The sequence below is a fragment of the Canis aureus genome, chromosome 2 (genome assembly GCF_053574225.1).
Source record: "Canis aureus isolate CA01 chromosome 2, VMU_Caureus_v.1.0, whole genome shotgun sequence".
Taxonomy (NCBI): domain Eukaryota; kingdom Metazoa; phylum Chordata; class Mammalia; order Carnivora; family Canidae; genus Canis; species Canis aureus.
In genome coordinates, this window is record NC_135612.1 from 9,335,039 (window position 1) to 9,360,828 (window position 25,790).

General features: G+C 39.5%; 1 long non-coding RNA gene and 1 pseudogene across 4 annotated transcripts in view; one reads left to right on the forward strand and one right to left on the reverse strand.

Annotated features, from left to right (window-relative positions):
• LOC144292679 (uncharacterized) overlaps positions 1–24,464 on the forward strand; it is a 107,337-nt gene extending 82,873 nt beyond the window's left edge. For 2 of the 4 annotated variants that reach the window (XR_013360033.1, XR_013360035.1), the window contains exons 2-7: positions 8,614–8,715; positions 9,708–9,806; positions 12,260–12,414; positions 13,927–14,077; positions 22,047–22,124; positions 22,839–23,091. This is a non-coding gene — a long non-coding RNA (uncharacterized LOC144292679). Of the gene's footprint in view, positions 1–2,338; positions 2,493–8,613; positions 8,716–9,707; positions 9,807–12,259; positions 12,415–13,926; positions 14,078–22,046; positions 22,125–22,838; positions 23,126–23,727 lie in introns of those variants that run through there. The other 2 variants (XR_013360036.1, XR_013360034.1) reach the window with 2 other exon arrangements.
• Positions 24,465–25,396: 932 nt separating this feature from the next.
• LOC144304139 (U4 spliceosomal RNA) lies at positions 25,397–25,551 on the reverse strand (annotated as a pseudogene).
• Positions 25,552–25,790: the final 239 nt, after the last annotated feature.

A 25,790-nucleotide genomic window follows, 5' to 3' on the forward strand; every position in this document is an offset into this window, starting at 1 on the left:
TATAGAACAGCCTGTTCTGTACCAGTACTGCTCATAGATGATAAACAGAGAAGTCAAACACAGGGCGCTAAACAGCAAGAAGCAAGCTAGAGGGGACAGTAGGACATAGTAATTGGGCAGATCCTGGCCAAGGGGATGAGAGAAATGGAAATCCTCCCTTATATTACCTGAAACTATGGTATTTGTTAATATGGAGCAGTAAAAAGGTGAGCACTAAGAAGCTAGGTCACGTCCTGCAAGAACTAGTATGCTGGTCAAAGGACATTTTTCCCAAGTGTAGGTCGTTTGCAGAATTTACCCATAAGATCTCAAATGGAAAGGTTCTCTATTTTTGTAATGCTAGTTTCTTCGTTGCTGTCAAGGACTTTTAGCCAAAAGTGGCCAGAGAGACGTTGGAAGTGAACAAGGTGTGTTCTCACCTCAGGGAGGGAGGGCATGCACACCATCGAGGAACGGGGAGTGTCTCCGAAGAGGGTGTTCGAATCCATTTCACCATTTAGCTTTGGTCGAAGGAAGAGTGAGCTCTCTGAGATGGACACTCGGAAAGCAGGGACAATTCTAGGATTGGGAGTGGGGAGAAAAGATACTCTCTTTTTTTTTTTTTTTTTTTTTTTTTTTTTTACACTAAAAGCGTTCATTCTCTTGTAAATGGTACGATGACCTTGTTTTTTTATTTGCACTTAGAATCATGAACTGGCCTTTCCGTTTCTCATTTGTGTCTCAAAGTGACCTTGGCCTAAGTTGGTAAATTGTGAGATTGTTTATCAAATGGGAGAATAAATGGCCCTCGGCACCAGACCAGCTTCCGAACATGAGGAGCTCTTGTCTCTCATTTTCTCACATTTCTCAGAACTTTCTAAGGAAAATTAGCCTACATATTGCAGACACGAGTAATTTTGGTAAACTATGTAAATTCTATGCAGAACTCTAAAATTATCCCACTTCCTCAATATACAGAAGAAATAAAAGTGATTTATGTCGTAGAGTTTTCAGTGGACTTACCTTGAAAGTGTTTTTTTTCCTCCATGTACTGAGATATGATTTTTATCCTTAATTTTGTTAATTTGGCTTATTACATTGAGAATTTGTGGATGTTGAGCCATCCTTTTAGTTCTGCAGTAAATCCTATTGCATCATGGGGTCTGAATCCATTCTTTGGTTTGCTGGTATTTCATTGAGAATTTATGTTCATCAGGATATTGCTCTGTAAGTTTCTTAGGGCATCTTTTCAGGTTATGGTCTCAGGGTAATACTGGTCTCACAAAATGAGTAGGGAGTGGTCACTGTTCTTTTACTTCCAAGAATTTGAGAAAGAGTAGAATTCATTAGTGCAGTGGTTTGGTCCTGCAGTTTGGTTTTTTTGAGAGGTTTTTGATGATAGACTCAGTCTCCTGACCATTAATTGGTCTCCTCAGATTTTCTATTTTAGGTTTTTTTCAGTCTTAGAAGGTTTTGTTTCTAAGGGTTTATCCATTTCTTCCAGGTTGTCCACTTTGTTAGTATACTCTTACAGTCCTTTGTATTTCTGTGGTATTATGATTTTATTGTATTTTATTTCTGACAGTACTGGGGTTTTCCTTTGTGAGTCTAGCTAAGGGTCAATTTTATTTGTTTTCAAAGAACTCAGTTTCATTGACTTTGTACTTTTTTTTTTTTTTTTTTTTTTTAGTATCGATTTCATTGGTTTCTGCTCTGACCTTCATTTTCTCCTTTCTACTAACTTTGGGCTTCCTTTGTTATTTTTCTAGCTCCTTGAGGTATAAACTTAGGTTGAGATTTTTATTTCTAGAAGTAGGCCTTCATAACTATGACATTTTCTCTTAGAACTAGGTTTGCTGCATTCTAGAAACCTAGCTATTTTTTACTTTCAAATATTTTTTTGATTTCTTCTTTGCTTCATTTGCAATTTAATCTCCTCACCTATGAATTCTCCAGTTTTCTTCTCATAATTGACTTCTAGCCTCATACCACGGTGGTCATAAAGGATGCTTTTAATCTTAAATATGTTAATGTTTGTCTTGAGACCTAATGTATGATCTATCCTGGAGAATGTTGCATGTGCTCTTGAGAAGAAAGTTGCTTTGGGATAGAATGTTCTGCATACATCTATTACGTCCATCTGGTCTAACATGTCATTTAAGGACAAGGTTTCTTTATTGATTTCCTATCTGGATGATCTATTCATTGGAGCAGAGTACTAAGGTCTCCTACTACTAAGGTATAGCTATTTCTCCCTTTAGGTCTTCTAATATTGCTTTGTATATTTGGTTGCTTTTCTATTGGGTTCATAAATATTTATGTTCTGTCCTTTTCTTAGATTGACATTTAAAAAAAAAAAAGATTTATTCATGAGAGACACACAGAGAGGCAGAGACACAGGCAGAGGGAGAAGCAGGCTCCCTGCTGGGAGCCCGACACAGGAATCCATCCTAGGATCCCTCCAGGATCATGACCTGAGCCAAAGGCAGACGCTCAACCACTGAGCCACTCAGGTACCCCGTAGATTGACATTTTCATCAATATGGAAAGCCTTTTATTATTGTTATAATTTTGTTGTAAAGTCCCTTTTGTCTCATACTACCTTTTGTCTCATAGCTACCTCAGCTTTCTTCTGATTTCTATTTTCATGAAATAGCTCTTTTCCGTCCCTGCAGTTTCACTTGGTATATCCATATATCTCCTTATATAGTATGGACAACATATACCTGTATTGTTTTAAATCCATTCAGCCTATGTCTTTTGATTGGAGAATTTAGGTATGTACTTACTGCCTTTTGTGTAGTTCCTCTTTCTTTTTCTCTTATTCTCTGATTTTGTGGTTTGATGATTTTCTTTGGTGGCATGCTTAGAATCCTTTCTCTTTTGCGCATCTGTTGTAGGTGTTCCTTTGTGATTACCATAAGGCTTATGTAAAAATGTTATTTATAGCACTATATTTTAATTTGATAAAAACAAGTTCACATACATTTTGGAACTATTTTTTCCTTTCACAACATTTTGTTTTGGTATCACCTTTTACCACTTTTTAATTTTTTTTTTTATCTATTCATGAGAGAGAGAGAGAAGCAGGCTCCATGCAGGAAGCCTGACATGGGACTCGATCCTGGGTCTCCAGGATCACACCCTGGGCTGAAGGCGGCGCTAAACCGCTGAGTCACCTAAGGATCCCTTTTACTACTTTTTATCTCCTTTCTACCTTAATATAGTTATTTTTACCACTTTTATTTTAATTAGCACCCTTTCTTTACAGCTTAAACAATTTTCTGTAACATTTTTTAAAGGCTGATTTAATGATGAACTTCTTTAGCTTTTGCTTGTCTGGAAAAGTTTGTCTTAATTCTGAATGGTAGCTTTGCTAGGCTTAGTATTCTTGATTGGAAGTTCTCTTCTTTCAATATTCTGAATATATCATGACTTTCCCTTCTGGCCTACAGTTTCTCCTGAAAAATCGGGTAGTTTATTGAGTTCCCTTATATGTAACAAGTTTTTTTCCTTTTTAGATTCCTGCCTTTTCTCTAATTATAAATGTGTCTGGGTTTGCGTCTTTTGAGGTTCATATTGTTTGGAATCTGAGCTCCCAGGAACTGTAGGTCTGTTTCTTTCTCCAGGTTAGGGAAGTTTTCAGCCATTCTTTTTTTTCCCTTTAACTGGCCTTACCCCTTTGTCCTGTTAGCCATCTGAAACCTCAGTCACTCTGCTGTGGTAGCAGAAACTCCAGGCTCAGCCATGCCATCTGGAGCAGCACCTACCCTGCTCTGAATGTCCCTCATCCCCCACTTGTCTCCCAACCCAAATGCTGTCATTTTTTTTATATTCTGACTTTGGTATATTTGCTGCTCCAACTCCCTGCACATACAGCCAAAGGACAGATCCTGGCATTCACTGCTGTGAGGTGTGCACAGCAGCCCCCTGGGTCCTGTCCTTATGGTGTCCACTTCAGCCATTGTTACTTCAAATACGTTTTCCTCTCATCTCTCTCATCTCACTGCCATTACAGTGTTAATCTGCTTGACGTCCTTTATCTTCACTTTTTTCCATTCTTTTTTTGCTGCTCTTGTGGGAGTTTCTCTGCCTGTCTTAAAGTTGACTGGGACACTTCCTTCTGCTTCATCAAATCTGTTGTCGAACCCCTTCTAGGGTTATTGTATTCTTCAGCTCAGTGATTTCTTTACAATAATATAAAACACAGTCCCTTGCAGACCTAGTTCAGATGCTTTTTTTTAAAGATTTTTTATTTATTGAGAGAGGGTACATGCAAGTGGGGAGAGGGGCAGAGATAGAGTGGGGAAAGAGAATTTCAAGCAGACTCTCCATGCTGACCATGGAGCCTGACTTTGCGCTCAATCTCATGACCCTGAGATCATGACCTGAGCCCAAATCAAGAGCAGGCTGCTTAACCAACTGAGCCACACTGGCACCTCACCTGGTACAGATTTTAAAATACTAAATACATTTTTATTTTTCTACATTAGTGTCCAGAAGTTACTTTTATTTAAAATGAAGCTACTTTACTTTTGTACAGTAGTAACTGAATACCAGGAAAACCAAGATAAACAGAAATAAATATAGTTTTCCAAAAGTTGCAGCCTAAAAAGTTGATCCTATATACATGAATGGGTTTCTTTGCTGGAAAGTCCAAAGGATATGAGGAATATAAAAAGGTTTCTTAAGGCAAAAGAGGAAGATAACCCTTTATGCATTCAGTTTTCTGTCCCTTTGCCACATTCATATTCTTTCCCTGCCGTCTGTTGTCCACTTGTTGTCTCTAAGCAACTAATGAGAATGCTGTCTCTGTAGGAGCTTTCACTCAGAATATCAGCTATCAGGTTCTGCAATGGCCTCATCAGAAGTCATTTTAGCTAGTGTGCAGGCAAGGTCTAGGTTATTAAGGATCTTAAAGACAAGTTAAGAGCCAGCCCCAGGCAGATTGTATGTCAATTGCATCTCTATTTTGTTTTTTAACAAAAGCCACTGAGTATGCTCTTTGGAAACTATCATTTGTTTTTGATCATCACCATTTGGAACTTCAACAAAGTGAACCAGAAGTAATCCCCTTTCATTTTCAGAGAGGGCACATTACTCTCTGGATTAGTTATATTGGCTTCAACTACTTATCCAACAATTCCAACACCATGATGCACATGGACTCCAGTTTAGACTCCACTTTGTCCTGACAGTCTTTAATCAGCTGCAACTCTTTGTAGGAGGACCTGTTTTCTGATCAGTGTTGGAGAGATAGCACTGAACAGACCCTTCTACCCCTGACCATTTTCTTGTAGGCCACTGAGAGCATGTTGCACCCCCTGTTGGACAGCTTGGTGCCTTATTTCATCACTGCCTTCAAGGACGTGTCTGTACCATTGTAGTGTTCTGCCTCCTTGGCAGCCTCACCTTCTGTAACTGCTCTATCTTTTCCTTGGGAATACGGAGAGAAGAGCAAGGGCAGATAATGTAGAGGCATGCAGAGGGCATTCATGTGCCCTGTCGGCAGCTCAAGTCCCACCAATTAGATCTGCTTTTGGCTTTACCTGAGGATCCCTCCAGTCTCATCCTTCCCTGGAGCCAAGGGGTGGGCCACCACCAGAGGGAAGCTTTTAAAGTATCCAAATATAGAAGGCAGTCCAAGATGGCAGTGGAGATGAACCCTGAATTCACCTCCTCCCACAGACACACACCATCTACATCTACATTTGAAGCAGTTCCCCTTGAAGAAGAACTGAGATTTGTCTATGCAACAAACCAGAGGCGGACCACATAGAAAAGAGGAGAGACAGAGACACGGTAACAACAGAGACCCCATCTCCAGTGCAGAAATGTGCAGTAGGAGGGTTATCTGTGAAGGGCCCACACCCAGACTCACCTGCCCTGGCACACCACAAAGAACCAATAGCTTAAAGAGCAACTAAACTGTAACTGAAGGAAATCTATGTACTAATCCAAGAGTGTCTGCCAAATTGGCTGGAACTGTTGGAACTCAATACTGTCAACTGAGGCAGGATCTAGGCACTCTAGCCAGCATACTAGGGCTAGACCAGTGTACCCGGAGACCCTAGCTCACATCAGGTGGCCCCAGCTCGTGTCTGCTTGAGCTCCAGCCAGATGCTGAGGCAACCCCAATGCAGCACGCCCTGGCAAGCCTGCCAAAGCTGCACAAGCCGTGGCCCCGACCCAAGACTACTACTTCAAGACAGGGAGAGGTAGAGAGCTGTTCTGCCTAATTCAAACACAAAAAGTCAAACCAAAGAAGTAGACAGAAGATTGACTTTTTCATTGATTTAGAAGTTAAACTCCAGGTTGGGGGGGGGGGGGGATCTAACAAAACGGAAGTATTTTATCCGACAAAGAGTTGAAGGTAATGGTCACAAAGGTGCTCACTGTAAGAAAGAGCCAATCAGAGCTGAAGAATACAGTAAATGAAATGAATAGACTAGTGGGAATCAAGAGCAGGTTAGATGAAAGACAACAGTGGTAATCACCTAAGAGAATAGCAAAACAAAAACAAAACAAAACATTAAAGGCTATCTATGTATAGATAGAGATCATTTTTAAAAACTTTAAATTCTTTTTAAGAGGCTTGTGGCACAACACCAGGCATAGTAACATTAGACTTCCTTTCCCAAAACAGGCCCCTTCCTGCCACATGTTTCTATCCAGACTTTTTGTCAGTGCTGAGGTAGGAGAATTCTTTACAAGGTCCAGTCCAGGATAGTCTCAGCAGGGGAATAGGATTTTTTTTTTTTTCCTGGAACCTAGTAATTGTACCATATATATGGATATTACAAAAGGAGATGTGTCCCAGAAATAAAAATATTCTAGAGCTGCAATGCATTTGTTTTATTTACATTTGTTCACAGTTTTAGTTACAAACAAAGACAGTAAATGTGTTGTGCAGTGGGCTTATCTGCTATTCTTGTATATGACAATGTCCATCCTGATGCCTGAAGACACAGGGGCTCAACGATCTCATCTATTAATTGAAAGCTAAGTACTCTCCAGCTACTTGACTCTCTAGTGTTGCTAGGGTTCAAAAATGAATGGTTTCTGGAGTACCTGAGTGGCTTAGGGGTTCAATGTCTGCTTTCAGCTCAGGGTGTGATCCGGGGCCCGGGGACCGAGTCCCACATCGGGATCCCCGCCAGGAACCTGATTCTCCCTCTGCCTCTCTGTGTCTCTCATGAATAAATAAGCAAAAATCTTTAAAAAACAAACATAAAAGAGTGGTTTCTGTTATCTACAACATTAATCTGAATCAAAATATATAGCAAAAACTGTACAGAAAGAATATAATTTGGGTTATAATGGAACACATTGTCAGTGTCCAAAAATTAGACATTATCTTTTGAAACAGGGTTTTTTTTTTTCTTTTTTGAAATACTAGGAAGATTAAGTTTGTTGGCACTGTTTTCTCACTTTTTCTTGCGACATGAATGTAGATGGAGGCTTTTAAAACTGAAGACTTTATTGGTGGTGCTGCGAGTTCAGAAAGGATGAACTTGGATTGTTATGAGAAAGTTGATGATTCATTACTTTATCAATGCAGGCGTTGAGAAAATGCACTTATAGAAATATTCTGATTTTTGTGTCAGAGTGATAGAAAATACAGTAATATTCCTAGCATTAAAATGAGTCTATTTGAAGGAGTTTGCTGAGCTTTCTTAAACTGAATCCTTTATAAAAACCCTTTTGGCAAGAAACTTAACTTAGAATAAGTGTATCACTTATTTATGAACATGTATATAGCAAAAAAATTTACTTCAGCTACCTGTTTGGTTCTTCAAAGGTACTTAGCTTTTTGTTTCTTTCTTTCTTTATATTTTGTGGCCACTCTAGATAATTCTTAAACTGCTCTGGCAGGCAGTATTTGCACTTGTGTATATTTAATGGTAGTTTTCAAGTAAATGGAATCGTCGGATTCCTTTCATAGTACTTCTGCTCCCCTTTACATATATTAGTTTTTGAACTTATAATTATTACTAATAAACTAAAAGCTTTGAAGGTAGAGATTTGCCTTGCTTTTTCATTAACTGCGACACTGGGGATATTTCATTGCTTATTGTAATAATGCAAAAAAATTGGCTAAAGTTTAGTCAAAATTGGTAGGGCACAGAAATAAGATTTAATAGTAGCTAAATCCTGTTTCCTACATGGATCCTGGCAGAGGGAAGCTAGGTAACTCTCAACAGTTACCAGCTAATTTTCACTCCTAGGAAGGAAGCCACTCAAGCCGGTGGTTCCTTGGCACAAGCATTACCGTGGTCTTGTCCTGCCTAGTTTGGGTAGCTTTATTTTTTTAGCTGCACATTGTCCTTTTCCTAAATTCAGAGATTAAATTCTGTCCCTGAGAACTGCCTAAGTTTGAAAAATTACATGAAGTCCTCCTTCTTTCTATTCAATATGGCCAATTCTTGGTGAAATTTCAGTGTTCTATTATGTTCCTTTCCAGAGGGCTTTTCTGTTTATTCTTTGGTTGTGTGTTAGAGTGTTTATTTTTTAGTAGAGCTCTCCGATGGCTTTCTCAAATTCCAGTTTTTACAGTGTATAGGAAGTTGGCTGGCAGTTGAGTAGTGGGTCTTGTCCATAGCGGATCTAGTTGCCTTTTTTCTGTGATTTCAGCTGTGCCAACGCATTGCTGTATCTCAAGAATTTCCCATTCAGCTGTGTGATGGCTGATTAAAGCAAGAGTCACAGGGAGCCACAATTAAATGTGGGATCCAAGTAAGTAATAACTAAGACTACTTCTGACAATGTATAAAAAATATGTTTCAATTATAATGTGGCTTTTCAGATGACATTCTCGGACATAAATATTGGGAACCACGGAACCTAAAATTGTGTGATAAACCAAAAAGGCCTAATGAACCCAAGGGGAAAAAAAGTTTCATAACCAGAGATTCCAGTCTAATGGATACTGTTCATGTACATAGAGATTATTGAGGTCATTTGTGAAACAGGTAGTCTATTTTTGTTTTGTGTTTTTCCCCCTCTCACTAGCTGTGTGTGTAGGGGATGGAGGGAGTGTGTCCCTGGATTTGGTGTAAGCTGTCATACAAAGCTGTATGCCTGTGTATATACCAGGAGGGGTATTAATCACAGATAAGTTCTAAAAATCTTATGCCTTTTTTCCTCCCATCAGCCCTTAGCAAAGGCTAAACAAAATTAAAAAAAAAAATAGAGCTAGAGAGTTACACTCTACTTTAAGCGTGACTTAAATGTTTGCCAGCCTCCATTCTGCTGCTGATGCTTACCTGTCCTTCCTGACTGAGTAGTGAGCCACCTGCACACACACACACACACACACACACACACACACACACACAAAAAAAAAAAAAACCCTGGAATAGTCCACATTGAAAAAAGGCAGCTAAGGCTCTCTGTATAATTTAACACATGGGGGTGAAATTCTTTCCATTTTTTTTTCTTTCATTTCCTCCCTTATATTGAGGTGATTGTGCAAATTAATCTGTAAATCCCTTCAGGAGAAAGCATTCTAATTTTCTTTTAAGAAACTCTATTGTTCCACAAGAATATCTCATTAAGCTTTACTTTTCCAAGGGAACACGAAGGCAGCAGGTGATGATAAAAGAAAGAAAAAGATTTTTTTAAAGTTAGGCTTTTTACCAATGAAAATTAAAAGGTGTTAAATACACTTTTAAATTAAGCATTTTCTTAAATTCAGGAATTGAGCATCTGTTTGACTTTCTTTCTAGGAGCTTTTATGGCAATTTCTTCTCTATCAGGTGGCAACGTGAAAAGCTTTGACATTATTAAACCTCCTAAAGCTTATTCCCAAGTTTAGGACTTATCTGGTAAGCTGACTAAAGAATAGTTTCCCTTTTGATTAGACTCCGTTATATAGAAACTTCTCATCTGACTTTTAATATCTTACATTTATCATTTTTATTCAAGTCTAAAGTAGAATGTTTTTGTAGCCTCGAGGCAGAGATTATAAGCGAGATGAGCAGTAAAGTCAAATTCTTATTGTATATTAAGAGCCTAACACGTTTGAAAATCCTTTATCATACAAACTGGTATTCCTGAATGAAACAACAGTGGAGGTGAAGTTTGCATTCCTTTAAATTCTAATTTGTTATTTTCAAACGAAACTTGTCTTTCGCACTTAAACAAACATGCTTGCTCTATCACGTATCACATATTTTTACAATATATTGCTAAAACGTTGACTGATTCTTAGGATTTTGCAGGTGGTATACAGTCATGCAGTATGTATGATTTTCTTTATCTCCTGAGATTAGATACCTCTTATCATTCTAACTTCTAAAAAAAAAAAAAAAATCAAGAAAGAGTTATAATGGATTGACAGTGATTATATGAAATACATTTTCCCACTTAGTGTGTTACAGGATGGTAAACGGGTATTTAAAATATATTGACCAAGTTTTGAATACAATCACACACATAGCTATAGAGAAGTTCAGTAAAACTATAAGTGATCATTGATGAAAAAACCTTGTTTTGTGATAAGTGTGATTTTCTTTATAAATGGAATCAGACCATATGAATTTTCTATGATTTTTAATAGGACCACAACTGCCCTGATGCACAAAAAACCCCTGACTATTTAAAAGAACAGCGAGCATATAAAAGAGCCAGTTCTAGAACCCTATCAAACCAAGAGCTGCTGAAACTCTCTCCTAGGGGAGGGGCTGACAGTCTCCACTGCTCTCCCTTGAAAGCAGAGACCAATGCACAGTCCAGGCACCATAACCAGCCTGCCACCTCAGTGATTCCAGGGCCCTTCGCCCACAGCAACCCCGGCTACCCCAAAGCTGCCATAGGACCATGGACACTGAGACAGTCCTGGTTAGAATTCACCATAGCTCTAGACGACTTTTTTGCCAAGGTGACATAGGTAAAAAGCACACTAGAACACTCCAGGCCCTCACCGTTTTGGATTTAGGCGGATTGCTAAGGCATCCCTGGTGCTGAGTGCTCTGGTACCTTCTGGCTGATGTCTTCTTTCATTCCAGCCATCAGAGTGCCCCCTGCATAGAGTACCCTAGAAACCCCTGGCCCATGCCTGCAACAGTTCTAGCCACCCCATCAGGAACCCTCAACGTGACTCCACTTTAATTGCAGCTAGCCAGCCAGAGTGCTTTCAGCATAGAGAATCCTGGGACCCCCTAGCTTGTACCTGCTTCAGCCTAAGCTGTTGTTCCAGGGTGCCCAGTGTGTATGAAGCTCCAGGAACCCCAGCCCGGGACAGCCGCAGCTCCAAACAGCCAGTGAATTCACCAAGTATCTACAGTCTAAGTAGAGAACAACCATCCATGAGACCATTCCTTCAGGATTAGGAGAAGTAGCTCTTCCACAAATCCATAGAAACACACAGAGAATGTTCCAAAAAAGAATAAGACAAAGCCTCAGAAAAAGAACAAAATTAAATGGAGATAGGCACTATACCAGATAAAAAATTTAAAGTAATAATTGTAAAGATGCTCACTAAGCTGGAGAGAAGAGAAAAAGAACTCCGTGAGACAGGGCGACAGAGAGAGAGAGGCAGAGACACAGGCAGAGGGAGAAGCAGGCTCCATGCACCAGGAGCCCGACGTGGGACTCGATCCCGGGTCTCCAGGATCAGGCCCTGGGCTGAAGGTGGTGCTAAACTGCTAAGCCACCTGGGCTGCCCTTATTTTATTTCATTTTTTTTGAGAAAATAATTTTTAAACAATAAAATAGGTTAAGGGATTTCTTTAACATCAATGTGGTTCACCTAATGTTTTAGGGATCCCATTAAAGGAATAGAGAAAGAGGCATATAGCTTACTTTAAGAAATAATAGCTGAAAACTTCCCTAATCCAGGGGAAGAACTAAATTTCCAGGTTGAAGAAGCACTGAGCATTCCAAACAAGATAAACACGAGGAGGTCCACACTGCCACACATGATTCAAGTGTCAAAGGGTCAATAGAATTTTAAAAATAGCAAGAGAAAAGTAAAATAAAATATTATGTTTACCCTTGTACCCTTGAAGACTACTGCTTTTTCAGCAGAAAATTTGTAGGCCAGGAAGGTGTAGCATGCGTATCATTTAAAATTGAAGGAGACAAAAGTTTAAAGACTTTTTCACCACTAAACCAGATTTACAACAAATGTTAAAGGTACATCTTAAGTGGAAAAGAATGCCATCATCAGATGTAAAAACAAGAGAGAAAAGATGACAGTATACATATAAAAGGGAAGTAAAAAGAAAACTTAAAATGTATTTGAACTTCAACTTAATAGAGACTATCATATACCTAGGGTGTTGTATATAAACCTCATGGCAACCACAAATCTAAAATCTTAAGAGATACACAAAAAAGGGAAGAAAGCCAAACACTACAGAAACTCATCAATCACAAAGAGGAGAAGAGAAAAATAAAGGAAAAGGGAGCTACCCGCACAACAACCAGAAGGTAGGTTAACAGTGTGGCACTAAGTACGTACCTATCAGTAATTTCTTTAAATGGAAATGGACCAAACACTTCATTCAAAAGGCACAGGGTAGCAGAATGGATGAAAAACCAGAACCATCTATATGCTGCTTATGAGAAATTCACCTCAGATAGAGAGACGTAGCTTACAGAACTTAAGTGAAAGGGTGGAAAACCATTCACCATATACATGGAAACAAAAAAAAAAGAAAAAAGAAAAAAAAAAGGTAGCAATACTTCTATCAGACAAAATAGACTTTAAAATAGATTGTAGCAAGAGGCATGGGAGGGCAGTGCATAATGATCAAGGGATTGAATCAAGGAAAAAAGATTTGGCAAAGAAATTGAAAACAATGTTTTAGTAGTGGGGGATTTTAACATCCACTTTTATCAGCGGAGAGACCATCCGGGCAGGAAAATCAGCCGTGAAACCGTGTCCTTGAGGGACACACACGGGTTCCGAGAGGAAGCGCTTGCGGGAAGTGCTCAGGGGCACAATCGGGGTGGGTGTGGGCTGCGGCCTTTCCTAGGACTTGCCCCCATACCTGTGAAAGCAGAGACAGAGGCGACCTTTCAGTGTCTTTCTCGGGGACCGCGTTTTCCCTGGACACAGACCTTGCGGGGGCGTTTTCGAGCTGAGAGTGCAGCAGCCCCAGAAAGTACGGCCAAGGGGAGAGCCAGGTTTGCGGGCAGCAAAAAGGAAAGCAGCTTAGGGGCTCGGGGAGGGGCTCGGGGAGGGGCTCAGGGAGGGGCTCGGGGAGGGGCCCGTCCAGGTGAGGCCACCGTTAACCTGCTCGACCTCGGCCGGAGGGGCCTCGCCCCCGGGGCCCCCCGCTGCCCCCCGGACTGCAGCCTGGCGCCACTCGGACAAGGGGTTCACCTCTCACGAGGTAGGAGGGCGGGGAGGGGTGGGCGGAGGGGGCTGAGCCCGGATCCCTGGAGACGGGGTCTGCGGGAGGAGGAGACTAAGCCCCGATCCCTGGGGTGGGGGAGGGCTCCGGGCAGAGGGGCTGAGCCCCGATCCTTTGGGGGGGGGGGAGAGCTCCTGGCAGAGGAGGCTGAGCCCCATCCCTGGAGACGGGGTCTGCAGGAGGAGGGGGCTGAGCCCTGATCCCTGGGAGGAGGCAGCCCCAAGTGGGTCCAGCAGCATAGGGCCCGGATCCCAGAGCACCTGTGGGGACACAGCCAGGATTCTCCTCCCTGCCAGGGAGGGCAGTGGGGGTGGGGGGAGGGTGAGGACCCCCCTGCCGGGGGGCAGGGACTCAGGCCAGAGAGGACCCTCCACGTGCCGGGCACCCAGCCATGAACAGCACTCCGGCCCCAGCACCCAGGCCAGTGTGTTACTGGCGGGGAGCTGACCCTGGAGCTGGAGACCTGGCCCCGGTGTGGTCGCTCCTCCATGTTCCACGGGGAGGGGGTTGGGGGTGGGGGAGGGCAGGGTCCCAGGGGACAGGGCCTCCCGCATCCACAGCTCACCTGAGCTGCACCCGGCAGGGACGAGGCATCTCCCCAGGTGCACACACCTGAGACCAGCGGCAGCCCCTCCCCCAGAGACCCGCTGGGAGGTCGGGGAGGAGCAAGTTCCCAACGCAGCAGCACTGAGAAGCTCCAGGGAAAGTAGAGGGATTTACACTATACAGAACCGGTGAGTACCCCTCCTTTACCCCCCGGTTTTCCAGGATAACTCGTTTTATTATCAGACTATAAATTTCCGTATTTTTCCTCTTTTCCCCCTTTAACTACAATATTTTACCAGCTCTTGGTTTTTAAGATTCTTCCTTCTTGGCTTTTGTATTTCTACAATTTCAGGTCCTAGATATATTTTCCATTTCTAAAATTCCCTTCAACATACTCAACCTAATTTTGGGAGATATACAAGATACTTTTGTGGTTTTTGTTTTCTCTGCTCACTTTGTTTTATGATGGGGGGGAACTTAATTCCTTCTAAAACATGACCAGCAGCACCCACAACCAAGGGGTATACCGTGCAGGTTCATTCTGTGAGGTTATATTCTCTCTTCCTTCCCATCCTGCCCCTCTTTTATCTCCTGTATGTTCTGATGGTCAATGGTGGGGCTCTCTACAAGTATTGCTGGTTTATATAAATCTGGGACTGATCATCGCCTAACATACAGAACTGAATACACTCAGAACCAAGAGGATCGCCCTCTAGGACCCCTCAGGTAGACTACTCTCTCCCTCCACTATAACTTCCTCACCACCACCATCTCCCAGTACCCCCTGCCATTCTTCTTGTGTTTTTCCCTCTTTTCTTTTCTTCTCCCTTTTTTTCCTCTTCTTCTTTGCGATTCTTTTTTTTTTTTTCTACTTTATTTTAAAATTAATTTTTCACTTTAGTGGTCCTTTTGTATTATTTTGTTCTGGTCTCTGACCTCGTCAAAATCATCTAGGGTGAAATTTACTTAGATTGTGGTTGGTAGTCTTGATTCAGCCCACTCATATAGCCACTCTGCACAGAGCAAAATGACTAGAAGGAAGAACTCACCACAAAAGAATCAGAAACAATACTCTCTGCCACAGAGTTACAGAATTTGGATTACAATTCGATGTCAGAAAGCTTCAGAAGCACATTTATAAAGCTACTGATAGCTCTGGAAAAAAGCATCAAGGCTTCTAGAGACTTCATGACTGCAGAATTTAGATCTAATCAGGCCGAAATTAAAAATCAGTTAAATGAGATGCAATCCAAACTGGAGGTCCTAATGACAGGAGTTAATGAAGTAGAAGAAACAGTGACATAGAAGACAAGTTGATGGCAAGGAAGTTGAGGGGAAAAAAAAAAAAACAAAACAAAACAAAACAAAAAACCAGTTAAGAGACCATGAGGAAAGGTTGAAGGAAATATATGATAGCCAGAGAAGGAAAAATCTATGTATAATTGGGGTTCCAGAGAACACCAAGAGGGACACAGGCTCAGAAAACATATTTGAACAAATCATAGCTGAGAACTACCCTAATTTGGGAGGGAAACTCTAATCCAGGAGATAAAGAGGTTCCCCCCCCAAAAAAAAAAAATCAATAAAAAGCATTCAACACCTCGACATTTAGTAGTGAAACTTGCAAATTACAAAGATAAAGAGAAAATCCTTAAAGCAGCAAGAGACAAGAAATCCCTAACCTTTATGGGGAGAAGTAATAGGCTAACAGCAGACCTTTCCACAGAGACCTGGCAGGCCAGAAAGGGCTGTCAGGATATATTCAGGGTCCTAAATAAGATGAACCTGCAGCCAAGAATACTCTATCCAGCAAGGCTCTCATTTAGAATAGAAGGAGAGATAGTTTTCAAGACAGGCAGAAACTGAAAGAATATGTGACCACCAAACCAGCTCTGCAAGAAACATTAAGGGGGACCCTGTAAAAGAAAGACAAAGTCCAAAAGAAATAAGCCACAAAAAATAGGTATTAGGAGGACACTAAATTTGCGTCTTTCTATAGTAACTCTGAGCATGAATAGGCTAAATGATCCCATCAAAAGACGCAGGGTATTGGATTGGATACGAAAGCAAGACCCATCTATTTGCTGTCTACAAGAGACACATTTTAGACCTAGGAACACCTCCAGCCTGAAAATGAAAGGGTGGAGAACTATTTACCATTCAAATGGTCCTCAGAAGAAAGCAGGGGTAGCAATCCTCCTATCAGATAAACTAAAGTTTATCCCAAAGACTGTAGTAAGAGATGAAGAGGGATACTGTATCATACTTAAAGTATCTATCTAACAAGAGGACCTAACAATCATGAATATTTATGCCCCTAATGCGGAAGTTGCCAAGTATATCAATTAATGACCAAAGTAAAGACATACTTAGATAATAATACTTAAGTGTAGGAGACTTCAACATGGCATATTCTGCAAATGACAGATCTTCTCGGTAAAATGTCATCAAAGAAACAAGAGCTTTAAATGATACACTGGACCAGGTGGATTTCACAAATACATACAGAATTTTGCATCCGAACACAACTGAATATACATTCTTCTTAAGTGCACATGGAACTTTCTCCACAATACACCACATACTGGGTCAGAAATCAGGTCTCAACTGATACCAAAGAGTTGGGATTGTCCCCTGCATATTTTCAGACCACAATGCTTTAAATTAGAACTCAATCACAAGAAATTTGCAAGAAACTCAAACATATGAAGGTGAAAGAGCATCCTGCTAAAAGATGAATGAGTCAACCAGGAAATTAGAGAAGAATTAAAAAGATTCATGGAAACTAATAAAAGTGAAGATACAACCGTTCAAAATCTTTGGGAGGGAAATACATGGCAATACAAGCCTCCCTCAAAAAAATTGGAAAAAACTCAAATACACAAGCTAACCTCCCACCTAAAGGAACTGGAGAAAGAACAGCAAGTATAACCTACACCAAGCAGAAGAAGAGAGTTAATAAAGATAGAGACCAGAAGAACTGTAGAACAGGTCAATAAAACCAGGAGTTGGTTCTTTGAAAGAATTAATAACATAAAGAAGGCGGGTTAATGGCATATCTTTTTTTTTTTTTATTTATGGTAGTCACACAGAGAGAGAGAGAGAGAGAGAGGCAGAGACATAGGCAGAGGGAGAAGCAGGCTCCATGCCAGGAGCCTGACGTGGGATTAGATCCCGGGTCTCCAGGATCGCGCCCTGGTCCAAAGGCAGGCGCTAAACCGCTGCGCCACCCAGGGATCCCATTAACCCGCCTTCTTAAAGAGAAAGACAAATTAATAAAATCATTAATGAAAGAGGAGAGATCACAACCAATACCAAGGAAATACAAATGATTCTAAAAACGTATTATGAGCAGCTATATGCCAATAAACTAGGCAATCTAGGAGACATGGATACATTTCTGGAGATTCACAAATTACCAAAACTGGAACAGGAAGAAATAGAAAACCTGAACAGGCTGATAACCAGGGAGGAAATCGAAGCAGTCACCAAAAACCTCCTGACACACAAAAGTCCAGAGCCAGATGGCTTCTCAGGGGAATTCTATCAAACATTTAAAGAAGAAACAATACCTATTCTACTAAAGCTACTCCAAAAGACAGAAAGAGATGAAATATTCCAAACTGGTGTTATGAGGCCAACATCACCTTAATTCCAAAACCAGACAAAGACCCCTCCAAAAAGGAGAATTATAGACCAATATCCCTGATGAACACAGGTGCAATAATTCTCAACAAGATACTAGCCAATAGGATCCAACAGTACATTAAGAAGATCATTCACCATGACCAAGTGGGATTTATTCCTGGGATTCCAGGCTGGTTCAACACTTGTAAAACAACGTGATAGATCACATCAACAAGAGAAAAAAAACAAGAACCATGTGATCCTCTCAATAGATGCAGAGAAAGCATTTGGCAAAATACATCATCCATTTCTGATCAAAACTCTTCAGAATGTAGGATAGAGGAACATTCCTCAGCATCTTCAAAGCCATCTATGAAAAGCCCATAGCAAATATAATTCTCAATAGGGAAACACTGGGAGCCTTTCCCCTAAGATCAGGAACACGAAGGATTGTCCACTCTGACCACTGCTATTCAACATAGTACTAGAAGTCCTAGCCTCAGCAATCAGGCAACAAAAATAAATAAAAGGCATTCACATTGGCAAAGAAGAAAAACTCTCCCTCTTCTCAGATGACATGATACTGTACATAGAAAACCCAAAAGACTCCACCCCAAAATTGCTAAAACTCATACAACAATTCGGCAGTGTGGCAGGTTAATCAATGCCCAGAAAACAGTGGCATTTCTATACACTAATGATGAGACTGAAAAAGAGAAGTTAAGGAATCAGTCCCATTTACAATTGTACCAAAAGCCTAAGAAACCTAGGAATAAACCTAACCAATGGAGTAAAGGATCCATACCCTAAAAACTACAGAAAGCTTCTGAAAGAAATTGAGGAAGACACAAAGAGCTGGAAGAATATTCCAGGCTCATGGATTGGCAGAATTAATATTGTGAAAATGTCTCTGCTACCCAGGGCAATTTACACACTCAATGCAATCCCTATCAAAATACCACAGACTTTCTTCACAAAATTGGAACGAATAATCTCAAGATTTGTGTGGAATTAGAGAAGACCCTGAATAGCTAGGGGAATATTGAAAAAGAAAACCAGAGCCGGGGGCATCACAATGCCGGATTTCAGGTTGTACTACAAAGCTGTGATCATCAAGACAGTGTGGTACTGGCACAAAGAAACAGACACATAGATCAATGGAACAGAAAAGAGAACCCAGTAATAGGCCCTCAACGCTATGGTCAACTAATATTTGACAAAGCAGGAAAGATTATCCACTGGAAAAAGGACAGTCTCTTCAATAAATGGTGATGGGAAAATTGGACATCCACATGCAGAAGAATGAAGCTAGACCATTCTCTTACACCACACACAAAGATAAACTTGGATGAAAGATCTAAATGCGAGACAAGAATCCATCAAAATCCTAGAGGAGAACACAGGCAACAGCCTTTTTGAACTTGGCCACAGCAACTTCTTTCAATTCACATCTATGAAGACAAGGGAAACAAGTAAAAATGAACTATTGGAACTTCATCAGGATAAAAAGCTTCTGCACAGTGAGGGAAACAGTCAACAAAACTAAAAGACGACCTACAGAATGGGAGAAGATATTTGCAAATGACCTGACAAAGGGCTAGCATCCAAGATCTATAAAGAACTTATTAAACTCAACAGCAAAGAAACAAACAATCCAATCATGAAATGGGCAAAAGACATGAACAGACATTTCACCAGAGAAGACCTACACATGGCCAGCAAGCATGTAAGAAAATGCTCCGCATCACTGGCCATCAGGGAAATACAAACCAAAACCACAATGAGATCCCACCTCACACCAGTGAGAATGGTGAAAACTAATAAGGCAGGAAACAACAAATGTCAGAGAGGATGTGGAGAAAGGGGAACCCTCTTGCACTGTTGGTGGGAATGTGAACTGGTGCAGCCACTCTGGAAAACTTTGTGGAGGTTCCTCAAAGAGTTAAAAATAGACCTGCCCTACGACCCAGCAATTGCACTGTTGGGGATTTACCCCAAAGATATAGATGCAGTGAAACGGTAGGACACTTGCACCCCGATGTTTCTAGCAGCAATGTCCACAATAGCCAAACTGTGGAAGGAGCCTCCGTGTCCATCGACAGATGAACGGATAAGGAAGAAGTGATCTATGTATACAGTGGAATGTTAGCCACGAAAAATGACGAATACCCACCATTTGCTTTGATGTGGTTGGAACTGGAGGGTATTATGCTGAGTAAAGTCAGTCAATCAGAGGAGGACAATCATCACATGGTTTCACTCATATGGGGAATATAATAAACAGTGAAAGGGATTAAAGGGAAAGGAGAGAAAATGAGTGGGATATATCAGAGAGGGTGACAAACCATGAGAGGCTCCTAATTCTGGGAAATGAACAAGGGGTAGTGGAAGGGGAGGAGAGCGGGGGATGGGGTGACTGGGTGATGGGCAGGGGACAGGATGACCACTGGGTATTATACTAATGTTGCCAAATCCAATTCCAATTAAAAAACATACAAAGAAATGATGGATACAGAATATTCTATCCAAAGCCTACAGAATACACATGGTTTTCAATGCACACAGAACAACCTCCAGAATAGAGCACATGTCAGGCCACACACCTAAGTTTAAGAAAGCTGAAATAATAAACTCATGCTTATCAATTAATCTATGACATAGGAGTTAAGAATATATAATGGCAAAAAGACAGTATCTTCCACAAATGGTGCTGAGAATACTGGACAAATGAAACAGGACTATTTTCTTATGCCATACACATAAAAATAAACTCAAAATGGATTAAAGGCCTAAATGTAAAGCCTGAAACCACGAAAACCATATAAGGGAACATAGGCAGTAATTTCTGACACATGGACTCTAGAAACATTTTTCTACGTGTGTCTCCCACAGCAAGGGAAACAAAAGCAAAAATAAAGTATTGAGACTATGTCAAAACAAAAACATTCTGTACAGCATAAAAAAACAACAATGAAACAAAGAAGCAGCCTATTAAATGGGAGAACATATATGCAAAGGATGTATATCATAAGGGGTTGATTTCCAAAGTACATGCAGAACTTCCACACTCAACACACACACACACACACACACACACACACACACACACACACACACACACATCCCATCTGATTAAAAAATGGACAGAGGACCTGAATGGATATTTTCCCAAAGACGACACCCAGATGGCCAATAGACACGCGAAAAGATGCTCAACATCACTCATCCTCAGGGAAATGCAAATCAAAACCAAAAGGAAACCTCACATTACACCTGTGAGAATGGCTAACATCAAAGACAAACCGGTTTTGGCGAGGATATGGAGAAAATGGAGCCCTCATGTACTTACTGTTGATGGGATTGCAAAGTGATACAACCATTATGATAAATAGTTTGGGGTTTTCTCAAAAAATGATAAATGGAAATACCATAGGATCCAGTAATTCTGCTACTGGACATTTACCCAAAGAAAATGTAAGCACTAATTCAAAAAGATGCACGCACTCCTGGTTATTTCAGCAGTATACACTGTACCCCAGAAAAGGAAGCAACTTAAGTGTCCATCAATTGATTAACAGATAAGGAAGATGTGATATGTAGGTTGTGGATAATCACACAGCCATAGAAAAGACGAGACTGTGCCATTTGTGACAATATGGGTGGACCTAGATTTTATTACACTAAGTGAATTAAGTCAGGCTGAGAAAGACATACCATAGGATTTCAATCACATGTGAGATCTAAGGAACAGATAAACAGAATTATCCACATAAATTGAAAAAACTGATGATTGTCAGGGGAAGGAGGTGACGGGCAAAATGGGTAAAGGGGAGGGTAGATACAGGCTTCCACTTTAGCCAGTTCTTAGAATTACCAAATATTTTAAACCTATCTTTTTCTTAATTTTTCCTTTATTGTGTGATTGAGGAAGAAATTTTCTTTTTATTTCCCTGATAGCATGTGAGGTTAAATATTTGCTTATATTTAAAAGTAATTTTAATACATTTTTAATGGTTTGTTTAAAACTTTTCCAAATATTGGGTCATTTTTTCATTCCATTTTTTAAATAATTTTTTCTCACATGGGTCTTAAATATTTTCCTCAGTTTATTACTACTTTGGAAAAAAAAACTTGTTCTTGATATACTTTTATAAAAGTTTAATATTATGTAATTAAATTTTTGTCCAATAGTTCTTATAGGATGCCTTCATATTTTAGCTTGTTAAATGGGTTTTTATCCTTTAAGTTTTGAACATTTAATTTTCTAATATTTTTAGGGTTTTATATTTTATGTTTAGTATCTGTAATTTATATTATGAGGCAAAAAGTAAATTTCCAACCCATTTTTCTTCTAGCAGTTTGATAGCTTAACTCCAATCTTTTGGTCTATGATCCATTCGGAATAAAGTTCATTTGTATTTTGTATGTGATAAAGTTTTTGTTTTGTTTTGCTTTTTGGTGTATGTTTATCTAGTTTTTCTAACATAATTTATTGAAAATATTTCCTTTCTTCACTGGCAACTGTGTCAGAAAAAGATGGAAGAAGGAGAGGAGCAAGAACAGGACAAGATGATGCCTGTGGGGAGCCCGAGGGGTAGCACAATAGAGGTAAACCTCTTCTGCTGGTCACACAAATGTACACATGTGAAAACTGCACAGAATATACATACACACAGAATGCATGTAAAGATTGTGAAACCTGAATAGAATTGATGTAATTGGTGGATTTTAGCTGTAATATACTGTACTTATACAATATGTGACCATTAGAAGGAATTGGCAAATGGTGTATGGGATTTACTTTTTATTTTGTAATAATACTGACCAACATTATCTGTGAAAACACTAAAATAAAAGGTAATACTTTTAACAACAGTAACTTTGACAATTATCGAATCCTTGAAGTTAAAACCAGGAAATATTGAACAAAAAATGTGTTTATTAACGACCAGAGGAGCGACAAATTTTCAAGTCAAGAAGTATTACATAAACAAGCAACTATTTGAGGAAAAATTGTTACTAACCTACTCAGTGATCTCATTTGCTAGAATAAGCTTTTTTATCTCAGTAAAATGGTCCAAAAGGTACAATACAGGGTGAAGAGTTCAATGGAAGTAGTTGACTTTCATAAAACATTTGTGTATCTAAATGGAATGGATCAAAATGCAGTTGCAATAACAAATTAAATGGGTTTCTATTTCCACTGCAATTTTAAAAATTTATCTTTTTTGAGCAATATCTGTCTTCAGAACATATATAAAAATGCCTTCGATAATGATTGTACAACTTCCTAGGATAATTTTTTTTTTTTTTTAATTTTAGAGAGAGCACTTGTGTGAGTAGGCCGAGGGGCAGAAGGAGGAGATGATCTCAACATTGAGTGCAGAACCCAACGTGGGCTCCACCTCAGGATCATGAGATCATGACCTGAACCAAAACCAAGAGTTAAATGCTTGACTGTACCACCCAGGGGCCCCTCCCATGACATTGTTAAAAATATGTTATCACCACATCCAAGGGGATGCAACAGGAAGACAGATGCCCATTCAACATAAAATAAATGTTTTATCATTCAGACAGGATTACACATGAAGCTAACAGCTTTGAAGGTAGTAGGCTCTCTTTTCTGAATGTGTTCATTCACAGATGCAAATGTTCAATCATAGCAGCAACAAATTTGGACTGGAAGTACTGCAAATAGCTTTAAAAATGTAGATTATATAAAAAAAATGGTCCTCATTCATGTATTTTAAAAAGAACTTCACAGCTGGATGGATTGCCTAATTATCTATTAATTCCAGTCCCAAACTACATTTGAAAACGAGAAGAGGCCCAGATATACTAGTGGTGTAGCTCAGAATAAAGCCCTACCTCTTTTTATAAATGAGGTTATACTTTGCAGAACGCTTTCACTAGGTTACCTCATTTGATTATACTGCTTAGAAAAAGGAGACATACGTAGAATTAGTGATGTATAGAAGTTGTCACAAGGTGTCCGTGAGATACTAGCGGAGCCAGAGCTTAGATCCAGCGCTTTTTCCCTGTACAACACTCTAGGGTATTGTTTTGTTTTCCATAATAAGCAGTGCGATGAGCTTGTGGTAGGCAGAGTAATGGTATCCCAAAGGTGACCACTTCTGATCTTTAGATCTGTGAATGTTATCTTGCGTGGCAAAAGAGTTATTTATTTTTTTAATTTGATTGCATTTAGGATCTTGAGATGGGATACTATCCTGGATTATCTAACCTTAGTGCCATCACCAGGGTTCTTCTAAGAAAGAGTCAGAAGAGTCACAATCAGATTCATCTAATGGAAACATATTTGTCTGATGTGGGGCTACAACCCAGCAATACAGGGCAGGCCTCTAGAAGTTGAAAAAGATAAGCAAATGGATTCTTCCTTGGAGCCTTCAGAAAAAATAGATACCAAATGACATTGATATTTTGGCCTTGTGTAAACCATTTCAGAATTCTGACTTCCAGAACTACCAGAGAATTAATTTATGGTAATCTGTTACAGCACTAATAGGAAACCAACACAGAGCTCTTGAGGTAATACTTCTTACTGATAAATACCTTGGTAATTTTGTTGTAGGTTTAATATTCTGACTAGGAATTTGCTTTGTAATAGAAAAATCATTTTAAAAAAGATTTTGATTTACTGCTTCTTGTGTTTTTCTTTCTTTTGATTTTTTTCACTACTCAATGAAAAAAAAAGTTTTGATTTCTCATACCTAAGGATGTGTTTTCCACATTGTGAATACTCTTTCAGCCTGTTGATTACTTCTGGGTTATTTTACAGAAAAAAAAAAAAAAAAAAAAAAAAAAAAGTTACCCTTTCATGGTTGTATGACTTGTTGGTGAATTGTGTGTGGTCCCAGTAACTTAGTATCAGCAGAGACCTATATGGCATGGGATTCTTAGAACCTTATTTGAGTTCTCTGTAAGATGAGGAGTATTAATTTCATATTTATACACATGTACAATAAAAATGTTTCATTTTAAATTATTAAGATTAGTTTTCCATATGGGGCCTCCATTATATTTTGCCTGATTTTTTTTAATGATTTTATTTATTTATTCATGAGAGACACAGAGAAATAGACAGAGGGAGAAGCAGGCAGGGAGCCTGATGCCAGACTCCATCCCAGGACCCTGGGATCACAACCTGAGCCAAAGGTAGATGTTCAACCACTGAGCCACCCAGCTGCCCCATGCCTATGCTTTAATTAAACTAGTCAACTGAAGAGAATTCTGGCCATATCTATTTATATACTGTTAATACAAGGTTCATTATCATGAATTTGTGCCATACCACCTTTGCTTCTGATATGCATGAAGGTACCAGTAGTGCTTATGCAGGGTCCTAGATTCAAATATAGGCATTTTTTTTTTCCTCAGGTCAACAACTGCTGAATTATAAACCAGCCACTCAATCTATGATTAAGGGTCTATAGAGTCATTTCTAAGAGAGAAGAGCCTTTACTGGAGTTATCCTATCCCAATAGGAGGCACTGTTTGCTGGGGAAATAAATGGTGGTCTGAATAAGCCCTGGAGCCCTTCTGGATATTTCTGGATCCATTTACTGTAGATTACAAGTGAACTTTTAAAATTTTCCTTAAGGATTTGAGGAAGAATAACCATAGGACATTCAAATCCTCACTAACTGACCTTATTCATGCATTCAAAAGTAGTAATGCTCAACTTTTTCCTCATTCAGTCACTATGAAACCATGGTTAATTTCTTAAAGCCTTAAGAAGGCTTTCTTTTTTTTAACAAGAAATAGTATGTATAGGTTATTTAGTTTCTCATCTATTAAATATTCAGCTATAAAATTATAAATTATGATCCTTAACTCACAAATATTGTGTCACACAAAACAACAGTTATGACAAAAACATGTCATGTCTTTATCTGGAGTAGAAATTACAGAAGGAATGAAAAAGACCAAAAGTAGGATCTCTATTTTCAATTAGCAATAATCACGCCTCAGGTAAACCTCATTGGCTATGATACTGCCACAGTGCAAAGCTAGTAGGATCTCTATTTGAAAAAAAAAAAAATTTACTCTTGTTCTCATGTATATATGAAATATATTTGAGAAAATTTATTAACTTATTATTTATTAACTTTAATTCATCAGACCATTTAATAGACCAGCTGGCTTGGACTTGAGAAGTATTAGCCAACTCAGCATTCATTCATACCTTTGAAAAAAGCTGTCCATATTTAATGTATACAACTCAATGAGTTTGAAGATAAATACCCACCT